The 16,173-nt window shown below is 49.3% G+C and overlaps 1 protein-coding gene across 1 annotated transcript in view; it reads right to left on the bottom strand.

The window, feature by feature from the left end:
• Positions 1-16,173, bottom strand: part of LOC310920902 (olfactory receptor 14J1-like) — a gene marked incomplete at both ends in the record, with an annotated part of 261,934 nt that overhangs the window by 167,289 nt on the left and 78,472 nt on the right. The gene's annotated exons all lie outside the window — the stretch shown is intronic.

Here is a 16,173-nt window from a genome sequence, read left to right on the forward strand (position 1 = left end):
GGTGCCCACGCTGCTCCTTTTATTGGCATCGTTATAACTGGCAGACAGCCATTAAAAATTATACAGGGTGCAGTACTGTGCCAGAAGCAGTAAACCTTGTTCAAGATTTAGGTCAAAGAGATAGGCTGGAATTGGTATTTTTAATAGAAAGAGAGGTGTGTTGCCTGTTGGCACAAAAGGCTACTCGCATATTGCAGACAACCTGCAAATATGGGGTGAGAATACCTCATATGCATCAGGTAGATCCTGCTGATTGGGATATGTGTTGTCGCCGCTGGGCTCACAGAGCTACCAAAAATAGACAAAAGGCAAAACATGTGGGTCACTTGAGTTAATCAATCTGGTCAGGATAATTTGTGTTTATCACTTGCCACGCATTCCAATCTATTTCACACTTGTTTAATTGGAAAACAAGAATGTGCGAGGGAAGCATGGAAAAGTTACGTTTCTCATTGGCAAAATGAGACAACAGCACAACGGGAATATTGCTCTTGGTTTGCTGAAATCATTCAGCAAGGCAGTACTTCTCGCTGTGACCCTCTCCTGCCTATTGATTTGGCTATATGCCTCAGGAAACGCCATCTTCTTGGAGCTCTTGTTCAGCAATTAAACAAAAAGGGGGAAAATAGGGGAGAGGAGAAAGACATTTGGGTATTAGAATGGTTACAGCCACCCCTACAACAATGTAAAACTGTTTTTCAAAAATCAGAAATGTTGGCAGTCCTTATCCATAAAGGCAGACAGCGTGCACGACAGATTACGGGGAATGAACCAGGCACTATTCTGTTGCCAATAGCTCAAGATATACTGCAATGGTACATTGAAAATCATGAGGAGGTGGGCCTTGCTCTGCTGGGAGGAGGGGCCACAGTTGTGACAACGGTAAAGTGGCCCCACCCTTGCAATGGGTGGGAGAACAACAGTGGCTGAGCAAACCTCTGTAGAGTGAACAGCCCATCCCAGAAACAATCACAGTTTTCACAGATGCTGGGAAAAAGTCACAAAAAGCTGCTATTACATGGCAGCAGGTAAATGAATGGCAAGAAGTAATATTGCCTGCTGAAGAGGGGGATTCTTTACTAACTTTGGAACTGTCACCTGTTGTATGGGTCATGACAAATTTGTCAGAACCGGTGAACATTGTTACAGATTCGTTATATGTTGCTGGGATAGTGCAGAGAGTTGAGGGTTCAGAAATAAGACAAATAGATAACAAGAGACTAGGGGACCTTCTCATTTAATTAAGGTTGGCAATTCAAACAAGAGCACACTCCTATGCAGTTATTCACATTCGCAGTCATAAGTGGGACATTGGGTTAGGCGAAGGAAATGATAGAGCTGCTAAGCTGGTTGCAGTAGCAGGAACACCACCCCTGCCCCCCCAGAACCAAGCTAGGGAGTCACACGCTATATTCCATCAGAATGCCAAGGGGTTGATGCGAGCATTTAAGATAACCTCAACAGAGGCTACTAATATAGTAAGAGCTTGTCCTATTTGTAGTCACCACAATGGAGGGGTCGGTATAGGAGTGGGGACAGGGACCAAATGAAATATGCAAATGGATGTTACTCATATTCCATCATTTGGTAGACTAAAATATGTGCATGTTACAGTGGACACATATAGCAAGTATGTATGGGCTACAGCTCAGGCAGGAGAACGGGCCAGTCATGTACTGCGGCATCTTACTGCCTGCTTTGCAGTCATGGGAGTGCCGAAGACAATAAAAACTGATAACGGCCCTTCATATACTAGCTCTCGTGTCACAGCCTTCCTGCAGACTTGGAGGGTGGAACATAAAACAGGCATTCCTCACTCACCCACTGGGCAAGCTGTGGTAAAGTGCACACATAAAAAGAAGCCAGCAGCCATGAAGCATGCTAAAGGCCCTGATAAAAAATATCAAACCGATGTATGGGTTAAATACAAAGATCCTAAAACAGGCATTTGGCTGGAACCAGCAAAAGTGCTGTTCTGGGGGCATGGTTATCTGTGTGTTTCTACCCCCACAGGCTCACAGTGGATCCCAGCAAGAAATGCCAGACCATATTATGACCGAATTTCTGAATGAGCAGTCAGAGGACTACAAGAGAATTAAAACAAAGATATTAATCACGCTGAGACCGATATTGCACAGCCTCAAAGAGCAAATAAATGAGCAGGTAAACCAAGCTATAGATCAAATTACATCCCCTGGAGGGATCAGAAAACTGCAGTAAGTCCTCTCATCTACCTTTGATAGAAAAACTACGACAGAACATTGCTCAATTTGTAAAGATTGGAAGTGTACCTCTTGGTTGTTGTTGGACTGTGCTGGATGCAGTCGTATGGTGTGGGTTAACCAAGTGGTATTGTTTGATCGAATTTGTTACTTGTGCTTTGATCGGTACCGCAGGGAGACACCCGTTACTGCACTAGAAAAAGATACAGGGCTTCCCGCCCACCTGGCAAGGCAGTTGTTTGAGTCTCCGGAACAAAGAACAATAGCCGGAGCACGCTGGGAGATAAAGCATCACGCTGTACACTTGCTTGCTGCTGCACGCTCAAAGATTTGTGCTACTTGCTGTGGTAAAACAGTAGGTGTCCCCAGAAGGTGAGCAATTCCAGAAAATGACTGGGATGATCTTTGTGCTTGGTTTGCTAAGATGGGGCATAAATCTAAAAAGAGAAAGTGGGGTAAACGCAATGCCTCCAGTATGGGAAAATGCTAATGTGTGGGTTACTTGGGCAAATGCAACCAGGACTAATGCTTTTTGTCTGTCATTAGCCAGTGTCTCACAGCCTTTCAAAACCTGCCTGACAGGGTTACCCCTTATCAATACGTGCGCAACTGGACTGGTTAAAAAGGCACACGACAGAGATTAAACTTTCACAAAATCCCCTAGATGACTGGCTAACCCAGACTTTTGGTCTAACACCATGGCTAACTCAGCTTTTGAAAGAAGGGCTACGATTTTTGCTTATGATTTTAATTGTCATTCTATGCGTGAGATTGCTGTTTGCTTGCTTTTTTCGTTGTCAGTCCCAAGTGCTTGCAACCATTAAAGAAAAAGGGGGAACTGTGGAGGAGATGGCTGAGGAACGGTTAGAGGATAAGGGACACAATAGCTCTCAGACTGATATTGTAATTAGAAGCTAGGACAAGGCCAGCATGCTCCTTGTAGAACTGTTAGAAAAGAACAGGATGAGGGAGAGAAACTGAGATCATGAGAAAAGAGGAACTGAACATTACAAGGTGATACAACTGTTGCAATATGCTGATATAACATGAAGTAAGCTATTGTGTAGTCACTACCAATCAGGAGCTTGGCTTTTGCAGTATGTATGAGCTAATTATTTAGAATATAAATGTAAGCAAGAAAACAAATAAAATTGAGCCTGATTGATCAACATCGGTTGAGTTAGTCTCCCTCTTTCCAACAGCCTCCACTGTTAAAGCAAGTGCCGAGGAGGCCACCAAGATGATCAGAGGGATGGAGCACCTATGCTATGAGGGACAGGTGAGAGAACTGGACTTGTTCAGTCTCGAGAAGATAAGGCTCTGGGAGACCTTACAACCCTTTCCATTACCTGAAGGGGCTACAAGAGAGCTGGAGAGGGTCACCACAAAGACATGTAGTGATAGAAGGGGAAATGGCTTCAAACTGAGAGAAAACAGGGTTAGATTAAATGTTAGGAAGAAAATCTTGATTGTTAGGGTGCTGAAGCACTAGCACGAGCTGCCCAAAGAAGCTGTCCTTCCCTAGGAGTGTTCAAGGCCAGGTTGGATTGGGCTTGGACTACCAGATCTAGTGGAAGGTGGCCCTGTCCCTGGCACAGGGGTTGAAACCAGATGGTCTTTAGTATCCCTGAGATTTCAAAGCATTCTGTGAATGCTTTGAACAATTCTATAATTCTGTATCCTGTAATTTCAGGTAAACCAAGTAGCTTTCCTCATATTGGTGACTTGTGCTATTTACTGCATGTTCTACCCTCCAGGCCAGCAGTTCTTCAAGAAACATAAAAACTACATTCCTCTTTCAAAATCTCACAACATACTATAGAGCTCCATGCTTTCAAGTATTTTTTTACTAGAATAATAATCCACTAGTGTTGTGCTAACAAGATAATAACAAGATAATCACCTGTTGTGGAGTACCAGGCATAAAAATGTTTTATCTCAAGCATTCTGACTGTTGCAACAGAAAAGCTGTGACTGGAAGAGAGAGTGCTGCAAAGATGGAAATGCACTGAGCTGAGCCAACTTCTTCTTCTGTCTTGAGACTTGTGCTCAGTGCTGATGTGTAAACTGCCAACTCCCTGCAGAGCACCAAAGGCCTCACTGCACATTCCCAAGACAGTGGCAAAAATCTGTTTTACATAAGAGATGTGCACCAGGAAAACTATAAAAGGAAGTGGATGAGCCCCACCTCTCTCTCTTTTTGTCTGTTGCGCTCTCTTTGTTCTCCTCATTTCCTGGTAAATAACAGTTCCCTGAAGAAGTAACAGTTCCCTGAAATGGGATCTGGTGTCTGTGACCTGGTATCTTTGTTCAACCTGAAAAGAACTTGTAAGGAACATCGCACACCCTTTTGGGTCAGTTGTGACACAATAGACCAGGAAAAAAAGGGTGGGAGTACTAAAGCCTTGGATGAACTCTTGCATGAACTATGAGAGTGAGAGGCATTAGAAAATTGATCCAAACACTGAGAAGCTGCAGTGCTATACTGAAATCCTATTGCAGAAATAATTGCTTTCAATATCCAGTGTAATTCCTTGTATTAGAAAGCCTGTCATTTCTCCGTTTGCATCAAAATTAACATCAGCAAGCAAGTAATATGGCTAAGGACTGAAAACACCACATCAACCTTGCTGCATCCCCCGCCTCAAAAAACCCATTCATAGAGCTTCTCAAATGTTCACCACAGAACAAAGTGGGACATGGGCCTTCAAAGGGTAGGATTGATGAAAACATGGAAAGCCAAGCAACACGTCCACTGCGTATACATCATCCCGCTGCTGCACTGCTGTGGCGTTTCCAAGGAGCCTTGCCCATCTGAGATGCACCTCTGGGAGCTTCCCTGGGCACATCCGCACACTAGAGGGAGCTGCCTGCCTTGGACGTAAAGAAAGAAAGAAAACCAAGTTGCAACACGCTGTGGGACAATGCACAAAGTGCTGGTAGGAGGAAAGCAGTGGGCCCAAATGTGCCAGTCCCTGCAAAACTAGAAGTTGTGAGGCAGAGACCAAATAGGTCAGGTGCTGGACAGGCTACAGGAAGGCAGCCTTAGGAAAACAGAAAAAGCACCACCATTCCAAAGTTTGGAAGCTTCATTCCTCTGCTTCTCACTTTTAAACCACTTTTTCTCTATTTCTCAGGTGAGGTTTAACTCCAGCCAGCAATCAAGCACTTACACACAGCCATTCTTGCTCACTGTCCCACCAGCAGGATGGGCTGGGCAGACAACTGGAAAGCTGGAAAACTCACCAGTGGAGAACAATTCAGTTGCACACGGAATGCAGAAGACACACACACAAGCAGAAAACCCCAAAGCACTCATTCGCCATTTCCCACAGGCAGGCAGGTGTTTCCCATCTCCAGGACAGCAGGACCCCCTGACGCCTCACAGTGACTTGGCAAGACAAATGCCATCACTCCAAATGTCCCCTCCTGCCTCCTTCTTACACACAGCTTGAAATACCGAGCAGGATGATGCATGGTCTGGAATATTCCTTTGGCCAGTTCGGGTCACCTGTCCTGGCTGTGTCTCCTCCCAACCTCTCATGCAGCTCAGTCTCTGGGCAGTTGCCTCAGTCATGGTGGGTGCCAAGCTGAGAGAGGCCATGGCTCATGAAGATCCAAAGTGCACAAGTTTTCACTCCCTCACATTGGCCTTAGTTCCTGTGGCAGAACTCACCTTCCTGCTGGACACTTGCCTGCGCCTGAGCCTGTGGAGAAGCCTGGCTCCCTCCCCCTCTGCCCAGAGTAACACAGGCACTCCCAACCTTTCCCAGGAACTGCAACACAAGCGTGGCCATGGCAGCCTTCCCAGCAGTGACACCACTGCTCTGCTCTGTTTTGCCCTACTCTGCTCCTCTATTCACAGCTGCAAGCCTCTAGCTCCACAACAGGTGGTGGCCAAGAGGCAGTGCAGGAAGAAGACCTTTGCCCACTTCCCAACCATGCCACAAACCCCATCCATGGGTCTTGCCATGCTTTAGAAACGCTCGACTCACCATTCCAAAGCAACTTTAGAGCTTATTCACACGGTGAGAACAAAGGGAAGCTTCCAACACAGTATTTATTTTGACTATCAATCTAAACAACTACAAACTACAAACTATCCACTAGAAACTACAAACTACGGAAAACAACAATGGCCTCTCTCCAGGGCTAGTATCTCCTGTCGGCCATGAACTGCTGCGCTGCCATGATCAGAGGCGTGAGGCTGGAGGTCGGCTTGGCCAAGGTCACAAACGGATGCTGCCAGAGAGAAAAAGAAGAAATGAACCTCTACTTTCCTCACAGTCTGAAACAGACTTTCTCTGGCTACCAGAAAGATGCAGAAATGAGGGTGCTCTGTGCACCTCTGTCTCCTTGCTATGTGAGGCAAACATGCCTACAATCCCACAAGCCCACTAATCCAGATGTCTTCAGTTCAAGGAGATTTAGTCTAGGTGACCTTGAAAGGCTCCTTTCAACCAACCCATCCCAGGCCAGCATTCTCCCCCATTTTCCTTGGAGAACTGCCCACCCTGGAGATTATTAGGAGAGGGGCCCGTCTGATGCCTTGCACGGGAGCAGACGAGGAGCCCCTGGCAGTGGGCAGCAGCAGGCGCATGCTGCAGCCGCTTTGCCTTTTACCTGCAGAAGTTCCTGGGCAGACCAGCGCCTGTCCTCGTCCGTCTCCAGGCAGCAGTGCAGAAAGTCTCGCAACCAAGCCGACTGCTGCCTGGGATTCTGCAGCTTCGGGGTGCCCCCGGTGCTGATCAGCTGTTGGACCTAGAGAAGAAGGAAACGCCGCACTCTACCTGGCTCCTCGCACCACAAACTGCTCACGCACACCCACTGGACAAGCTCCATTCTCCAGCGGCACTTGCCTCCCTGCCAGAGGGTGGGACATTCCTACCCCAGCCAAAAGAACCCAAACCCTCAGACAGCCACAGCCACTCCAATGTGCACGGGCTCTTGCTTTGACCCCTGATTTCACTGGCTGATGAAATGAAGAGCAGCTCCATCAGCAAAAGCACACTTTGCTTCTCTGACGACTGACACCAGCTCCACGGCGATTTGGAAGAGGGACTTCAGTCTACCTCTACTATTCCCAAAGATTTTTCCATAAAATGCAGCTTGGCACTGCTCACTGCTCCCTTAAGCAAAGCTTCCATCTAGCAAAAAGCACGACAACATTTTCATGTTGTTCATGATGAAATAGACAAGGAGCATGAGAGACTACCCAGCCTGGAACGCATCATCTTCAGGTGTTAACAAGCTTCCTGGGCAGAAGAATGGGGGCAGGTTTTGTTAGAGTGACAGTAGGATCTGAGAGCAGCTGCAGCGTACCGTGCGGGAAGATTTCATCAGGTGAGGAGGCTCTCCTTCCACCATCTCGATCCCCACGATGCCAAGCGACCAGATGTCGACTTTGGGACCATAGGGCTTCCTGGTGAAAATTTCTGGCGCCATCCAGTAAGTAGTTCCTACAGCTGATCTCCGTTTGCTCTGCTCAGCAGTGAGCTGAGCAGCGAGGCCAAAATCAGCTGAGGAGAAAAAAACCACTGGGATCAAGCCAGCGTGAATTAGGAAAGCAAAGCAAAGAATTCCCCACCGTACCAATGTCCAAGAAGGCAGTGTGGAATCCAGCTGCAAAAGCACCCATGCAGGCATCACTCAGGCCTACAGCCAAGGAACTATGGAATGGGCCACTTGCCAAAAGCCCCCACTTTCAGACAGTGCCTTTTAGTCCCTGAAGCTTTAGACCATGAGTGCCTTTCTTGGGAAGGGACACACACAACCCAAAGCCACTCCTGAGACCTTCTTCCCAGCCACACCCCCCTGCACCTGGCAGATGTGCTCTGCCACAGGCACCACTCTCGGGGAACTGGCAGTCACCCAAAGGCAGCCCCACACCGCAGCCTGCCCCGGCTGGGCCTGGCTGACAACACCCACCCAACTTGACAGATCCGTCCAAGCCCAGGAGAATGTTGTGGCTTTTGATGTCTCGGTGGATCACTTGCTTGGTGTGAAGGAAATACAGGCCTTGCAGACACTGAGAGAGGAAAAAGAAACAGCAGCCTAAGAGTTCCTCGTCTGATTTCATCCCACAAGCAGGGAAGTGGCCCATCTGCACGACTGCCTTGCTGGGGGATGGTGAACCGTGGCAGGACAGGCTGCTGGCAGGGGCAGGAGCTTGCTGCTCCAACATGAGGACAGCAGTGGCTTCCTAAGCGAGGGTGTATTCACTTTTGAAAGAGAAAGGGCTGCTGTTCCTCTGGCCAGTGCCCTGCAAACACAGACTGAAGGAGCACTGCTGCAGTGGCTGTGCTCTCTCCAGCCGGATGACAGCAGATGCTTTTGCATTTGGGGTGCAAGGCTCTCCTTTGAGGCTGAGCTCTGTGAGAGTCCCACGAGTATCTCTTTGTCTTTGCCACTGGTTTCAGATTCTGCCACCAGTGCCTTTGCTCTTATGGGGAAGGAATGCAGCACACACAGGCTTCAGGCAAGCGTTTAGAGAGGCCAACACAAACAAACCCACTAGAAGAAGGGCAGGCACACTGGCAGGCAATTCAGATGCTCTTGCTAGTGCCGGTCATAAGAGAAAGGCAGAAAGGAAGCTCAGAAGCTGAAATCACTCCTCTCCTGGCTACCCGTTGGGAAGGACCATCCCATAAAAGTCACGAGAAGCACAAGCGCCATCCCTCACCTCCCTAGAGACAGCTGCTATCTCTCCTTCCATCATACGAATCTCCCTGATGACATCGTATAAAGAACCTCCGTCCATGTATTCCATCACCAGCCAGACTTCGTCATCCACCAGGTAGCTGAAAGGAGGAAACAACAGCGTGGAGATGAACGCCCGCATTTCCATGACCTGATGGATTCTTCTTTCCGTGTCTATCTCAGAGGAAGGCAGGAGGAAGTGAAGAGTCCCTCACTGGGCTCTACAGGCCTTGAACTTTGTGCAGTCTAAAAGACTGCTTGCTATCCACACCAATGCAAAACCCTGGGAACAGGCCAAGGGAAATATGATCTACAGTGCTTTGTCAGCACAAAAGACCCATGGGAAAAAATCAAACCCTAAACCCAACAAAACAACAAGGAGAGAGGGCAGGGACTTGGAGGCTGTTGGCTCAGTAAGACAGGGCCAAGTCAGGTCTTTGCAAATGCACTTCAAACTAGGTATGCCAGGAAAGATGAATGCAGCCCCAATGCAATCTCCTCCCAAGATGCTGTAGATCAGTCCAGAAACAGGAGTGAACAGCTCCATCCTCTGCCAGTGGCCAAAGCAGTGATTGAACCTGTGGCTTGCAGGATGGCCCTTCCCAGCAGAGCAGCAGGACCACTCACCTGTCGACATAGCTCACAAGGCTGGCGTTCTGGATGTTGCGCATGACCTGGATTTCATTCAGGCACGCTTCGTCGCTTCTCTCTTGCAGGAGACTAATTTTCTTTATGGCCACCTAAAACAACATGGAAAGCCATGAACCAAAGAAGTCTGTGGCACAAGACCGCAAGGGGAACACGGAGACAGTGATTTTGGGATGACAGAACTGGGGTGGACCAAACTGCCTTGTGACTGGACATCAGAGGAACTCAAAAGCTGAGCTTGCAAGAGCCTCTTACACCACTTGCTTGGGCGCCAGTCCCAGGACGTGGAGCCAGAGATCCTCTGCCTTGTAAATCTTGGAGAAACACAGTCTAAACTCTCCACCTCAAAGCTCAAACAACACTCGCTGTGCCCCCAGTCTTCCCCCAGGGCTTTATTTCATCATGCCTATTTTCATTCACACACTTCTTGCAAGCAGGAAGCCATCTTGTGCCAGGGAAAATGGAGCAAAACTGCTGGGAAACCTTTGGCACTGGAATTCTAGGGGGTCTCATCATTACTCCAGCAGCCGCTGGCATTCTCCATTGCACAACAACAAAGCAAACGTACAGACATGAAGGATAAAATGGCATCCTAAAAACATCCTGTCGGTTACCCGTACAAGTACATACATTATGGAAAAAATGCCGTGATGATGAAAACATTGTTAATAACACCTCCAAAAAACACTATCCTAGCACTTCCTCACTTCAGGAATTTTAATTTTGCTCCGCTAAAACACTTTTCCTTCACACCATTGACACTGGCAATTACTGCCTGACTGTAAAAAGAAATAACCCACACCTTGATCCTCTAGCGATACACGCCAGGCTCTGAGCAGGGCTCAGGCCCTTGAGAGACTCCTCACAGATGTCTCTCTCTAAGCACAGCTCCCAAGGGCAGCACTGCAGGTGACTAAGGCACTACCAGCACCATTCCCATGTATTTGCTAACAGCCAGAAACGAGAACTCAGGAACCCTGAGCCGCAGCCCCAAAGAGCAGGGCCGTGCTCTAAGACACCACCTTGGCTCTAAGACACCACTAAGACCCAGCTAGTGTGTGCTCCTCTGAAACACACCGCTTGGCCTCCTTGCATTCCTTGGGCCAGTTGAGAAGGATCAAATCTGTCCCCACTGCATTTGGCAGGCAGACACTGCTCTGCACTTCATTTGCCTTTGCAGGAAAGCTCTACTGTCGACCCAAAGCTCAGCCACAGCTCACAGCAGAGGGGAGGGCTCTCGAGAGCTGCAGAAGCTGCAGCATTGCTCGACACTTACCTCTTCTCCCGTGGCAGTCTCCACTGCCAGGCACACTGTGCCGAAACCCCTGGAAACAAAACAGCAGCAGAGAAAGGAGTTCTTTAGACCCTGCAAGTGCAAGACACCGGGGTGCAAGGGGAAAAAAAGTCCTGGGGTAAACAGCAAATGGAACACAACACATTCTGGTCCGGCTCCTTTCTCTGTTTTCTCTTTCTGAAAGCCTCAGGACACAGATCCTTTCTCCAGCTGGCAAGGAAAGTAGTCTCCAGCCACAGCTGCAGCCACAGCCAGAGCAGGCAAAGGCTTCTGCTGTTGCACACACAAATGGAGAAGGACTCAAACCAGAGGATCCTTAGACAGCTGCCTTCTGGATCCAGAGCCGTTGGCAGCTGCTTCTTTTCGGGGCACCAGACACAGGAAGGACTCTACTTTTCCACTGGGTTCTTGTACGTTTGGCTCCTCGCAGAAGAAATGTTGCAAATAAATCCCATTTACAGTCAGCAGTGCTGGCTTTTAAAAGGGAATCACTAGGGGGATTCTTTGCAGGAAAGGCCTAAACCCCACAGGATCCACGAGGCGCCTGCCATCAGGCAGAATGCTGCCTTTTCCTCTGGAGTGCATTGGCACTGGGCATTCCCCTGAAGCTTTGGCTTTTGCCACCTCAGCTACAAAGGAGAGGTGCTTCTTTCATTTCTTCTTTTGGCTTCTAGACTTGGTGGTGGTCATCCTGAGCACTGAATCTTGTTCTCCACAAAATACAGGAAAGAAATGTTATTGAGAGCTGTTCCCTGACAGCTCTCAGCTGCTAACTTGACCTTAGAGGCCATGAAGTCTTTCCTCCTTTCATTCCCACGTATTCTGTATTCTTCTGAGACAAGCAAAAATGGTTTCTCCTAAGAAAAGTAGCAAACAGGTGCAACATGCTTGAGGGACAGGACATCTGCTGGGTGCTGCTCTTTGCTGCAGAGAAGACATTGCCAGCATCCTGGTGTCCTTGCCATGCCTTTGGACCACAGCTATAAATGCTGACCAGTACTGAGAGGTGGCAGCATTTCAACACAGTGTCTGAACAGCTCTGGAGCTTTCCCGACGTCACTCCGGGGAGACGTGGCACCAGCAAAATACACAGGCCCTCCCTTTGAAGGAGAAACTGTGGCTGCACTCACCCTTTGCCAAGAGTTTCCATTTCTGTGTATTTTGCCTCGGGATCTCCCTCGCTCACCAGCATCCCTGTAAAAATCCAAAGGGAAGATGCTCACTTCAAAACAGAGATCCCATCCTGCAGCAGATTAGAAAGGCAGCCCCACTCACTGGGCCCTTTTCAGCTCAGCCAGTCGAGGAGCAACACCACCACCAAAACAACAGCAGCAAGGCAAGCAGCTCTGCAGCGCAGACAGCCTGCACAAAACTAAAAGTCTAAACTACAATCTAAGCACATGGAGAAAGAGGCAGAGGAGACAGGGATCAGAAAACTGTAACTGAGTGAAGTGATTGTTGTCTAGAAACATTAAAGGCAGCAGGAAAAACAAAACCTTTCTGTTCTCTGCAAGGAACACTCTGTGACATTCAACGAAAGCTTTAATCCTTGCAAACGTGAAAGGCACCTTGCGTTCTGGAATCAAGTTTTATCAACAGCTGCCCTTTCCAGAACAGGAAGAACATTGCAAGGTGCTTCCAGCGAAGGCATGATCTCCACCTTGAAGCAGGCCTTTGCCTAAGAACGCCCTTCTGCCTTCCAAGAGCAGCAGCTCACATTATAACCCACTGGGATGGGCCCCAGGAATGAGGTCCCTCAGCCTTTAAGCACAGGCTAAGCTCTGAAGAGGACCTTGGCCATGCCCCACAGGAGCTGGGCCAGAGAGCTCCTTGAGGCCTCTCATTCTCTAGGCCACAGCCTCCTCCTGCTCAGCCAGAAACAATCTCTGCTTTGCCTTTTGCCTGGAGGGAAGCTCGGGCAAAGCCAAACCAGGCCCAGCTGCCCTCAGAGACAGGAGCAGCGCCCCGGTGCTCCCGCAGCACCTCACAGCACAACAGCAGCTCCTGTGTGGAGGCCTCAGGGCCTGACACTCAGCTGAGGAGGAACAGGAGATGGGACAGCTCCTGCTGACACACAAGGCACTGCTCCAGCACACAAGGAGCACAAAGGACATACTCAGCATGGCCAGGCACTCGTCCTCTGTCCTCTCTCGCAGCTGCTCCCTGCTGCCAGAGGAACTGCTCGTGCTCCAGGTGCGCGAGCCGCTCGTGCTTGACTCCACATCTCGGCCAGCGCAGGACTCTTCAGAGCCGGCAGCTTGTGCAGGTGCCAGGACAGAGGAGGTGGAGCTCTGGGACAAGAAATGAAGTTGGGTCACAAATGTGCCTGGCAGAGATGCCCCTCCCAGCCCAACTCCAGGTGCAAAATCTAAAGCCTGGCAGACAAAATGTCACCAAAGACACTGCTAAGCAAAGCTGGCACTTACTGATCTTGGCCGCTCAGGCTCTGGGCTGACAGCAGGGGCAGCTTCACTGGCACCTTCCTCTTCAGCCTCCTCCTCGGGTACAGAGGCAGCCAGAACAGGTGCTGACGCTGCCTTTCTGCTCTGTGGACACAGCAGCATGAGGGACAGGAAAGAACCTGTCATTCAGAACCTTACGTATCTCCAGCTACACGCCCCGCTGCATCTCAGCTGCTCCTTTAGCCACCCACAGCTGCTCTGTGGAGAGGGCCAGGTCACTCCTGGGGACAGTGTCTCCTCCATATCCTGCAAGGCTGTGAACTGCATCTTTGCACTGCTCTCTTCACAGGGGACAGGGAGCCTGCACAGCCACTGGGCACAGAGGGCCTCACTCTTCTGTACCGCAGCACATCCAAAGACATCCCAATGCTGCCTCTTGTCTCCCGCTAAGACAAATTCCCGTTGGAATAGTGGGAAACTGACGCCTAAACGCCCAAATTCCACACTGCTTTTCCAGGCCTCATTGGCTGGGGGAAGTGCTCTGGAAGCGTTTTCAGCCATGCATGGGGAGTGCTGTCTGATTAGAAACTTGCAGCTCTGCTTTGCTCCAGCCACAGGCCTACCCAGAGCTGCCACTTACTGATGCTGGATCCTCAGGCCCTGCAGTGGCAGCAGGCGCAGCTTGGTGGGCATCTTCCTCCCCTTTGGAAGCCCCTTTGGGCTCTTCTTCAGGAAGACACGCAGCCAGAGAAGGCTCAGGGGTCGGTTTTGAGCTCTGCAGACAGACCGCAGTGTGAGGGACAGGCAACCTTCTATGTATTCAGCTCTAGACCCAGCTGCACTAAGGAGTAATCATCTGGAGAGAAATGGGATTCTAAGTTGTTCAAACTCAAGTAAAATGGGCCAGTTAGATGGGACTGCACTCTCTTGTACAGCAGAAATTCCACTGTGGCTTAAAGCACCAAGAACCCCGCTTTCATCTGATTCCAAGCTCTGAAATGGAACCGGAGGAAACAGCCAGGGATCCTTCTCCTGCTGCTGCTGCTGGGCTGCCAAGAGTCTGGACTGTACTTTCATTCTTCCAACCAGGCTGGCGACAGACTGTAACAGGCCCAGCTCACAGATTGCTCCACAAGTATCAAACGCTGCCAATGCCAAAGGCTCCTTTGCCACTCACCCAAGGACTGGATTCTCTCCAGGCATGAGCAATGTGACCTGCAACACACAAGGGAAAAAGAACCGGATGCTGTAAGAAAACTGCCAGGGGTGGGCAAGCCTACCAAAAAGTCAACCCAAAGACAGAGTTTCTGCTTTCACTACATCCCTCCAGCAGCAACCCTTGTGTCACACAGCAAGCAAGACAACAGCACAAAATACTGCCTTGTGTCCACCTTATGTCCTCTTTGGCCACTCAAGCCAGAGAAACATGAGAGTGCGAAAGTCCAAGTGCTCCTGAAACAGTCGTTGCCTCTGCCCCACCCAGAAGCAGCTACAGCTCCTCTCTTTCCTGTACTTCAGTTTTCTGAAGAGATTGCAAGCAGCAATTGCCACGAGCTTGCTGAAGACGTTTCCCTAGAAAAGTTTCACCCAAGTCCCCCTTAGCCATGGTGGCAGTTCTTTTGTGACACAGCACGGGAACAGCTCCTGGCTTTGGCAACACACAAGTCTTTGGAAATGTCTGCTTCAGAGCTCTTTTCCAAGCTGATTCTGTCATTTCATCACAGAGCAAATGGCTCTTTTAGTGCACAAGAAATGTCAAGTTCCACAGTCCTGTCCCAGGATGAGGGAATGCAGACAAGAAGATGCTTCCCCTCAGTCCAGGAGAGCAACACACAATTTCTACAAGGACTCCTGCCAAGCTCTTGCAGTCTTCCCGTCTTGGAAGTTGACTTGCCTGAGCCAGCAAACTGAGGAGATTTCCAGACTCCACTGACACAGGCCATGCCTTGGCGGGAGCAGAACCCCCACAGGCTACACTGCAAATGCCGCTAGAGACACCCCTTTCTTAGCTGGAGTTTTTGACAGCAGATTCAGCCAGCTAAAGGCCTCTTTGTGGGATTTTGTTTTCCAAACGCTGCACCAAACAAAAATGTCTACTTACGTGCCAGGTGGGCAAAAAAGTACCCAGAATACGCCACAGAAAAAGCCGTGAAAACCGCAGCACACGCTCGCTCCATGGCTCAAGCAGCACTGCTCAATCTGCACCAGAGGACACCTGTGGGGAAAAACAAAACTCCTCAGAGTCCTGTCAGGGTGCAGCCTGCTGGCAGAGACCTCGTGGATCTGCAGGTTCCGCCCGCACTGAGCGTGCCAAAGAGCTGCTCTGCACACTGAGGCCTTCCCTGCCTCGTCATGGCAACTCTGCCTTGACAGCGCTGTGAGGCGGCCGCTGACATCACAATAGCAGCTGCTCTGGGCTGCTTTGTGAATTCACACGTAGAACCAGACCTTCTCTACAGCTAAGGCAAAAAAACACTGCAGAGTTCTCTCTGCTAAAAAGCAACAAAAAAAGCCTTCCTAGTCTGTAACCTATTGCTCAAAGCATTCTAAGAGTAACTTAAAACACACCAAGCCCCTATTGCCCACACTGAGAAGCTGAATACTGAGAATGGACCAGGATGTGAGGAACCACATTATTGATCTTTGGCCACTAATGCTTCTGAGCAAAAAACAGAAGGCTTGTTCCAGCTAGACCTTCTTTAGTTCTAGAAAGCAGCAAACAAGGAGAAGCACTATAATTACATTTAGAGATGTCTCCTGGGTGCAAAGACAAGGTCATAGATCTTTCAGTGCTATTTATTCAAAACTTTTTACATCATACCCATGAGTGTGATTTTAGCAAGAAAATGCCATGACCAGAAATTGAAGGAGGATTGTTATGTCTGGCTCATTCCAGCAGAGAGGCCTT

Source organism: Zosterops lateralis, assembly GCF_965231275.1.
Source record: "Zosterops lateralis genome assembly, chromosome: 32".
NCBI classification, from domain to species: Eukaryota; Metazoa; Chordata; class Aves; order Passeriformes; family Zosteropidae; genus Zosterops; species Zosterops lateralis.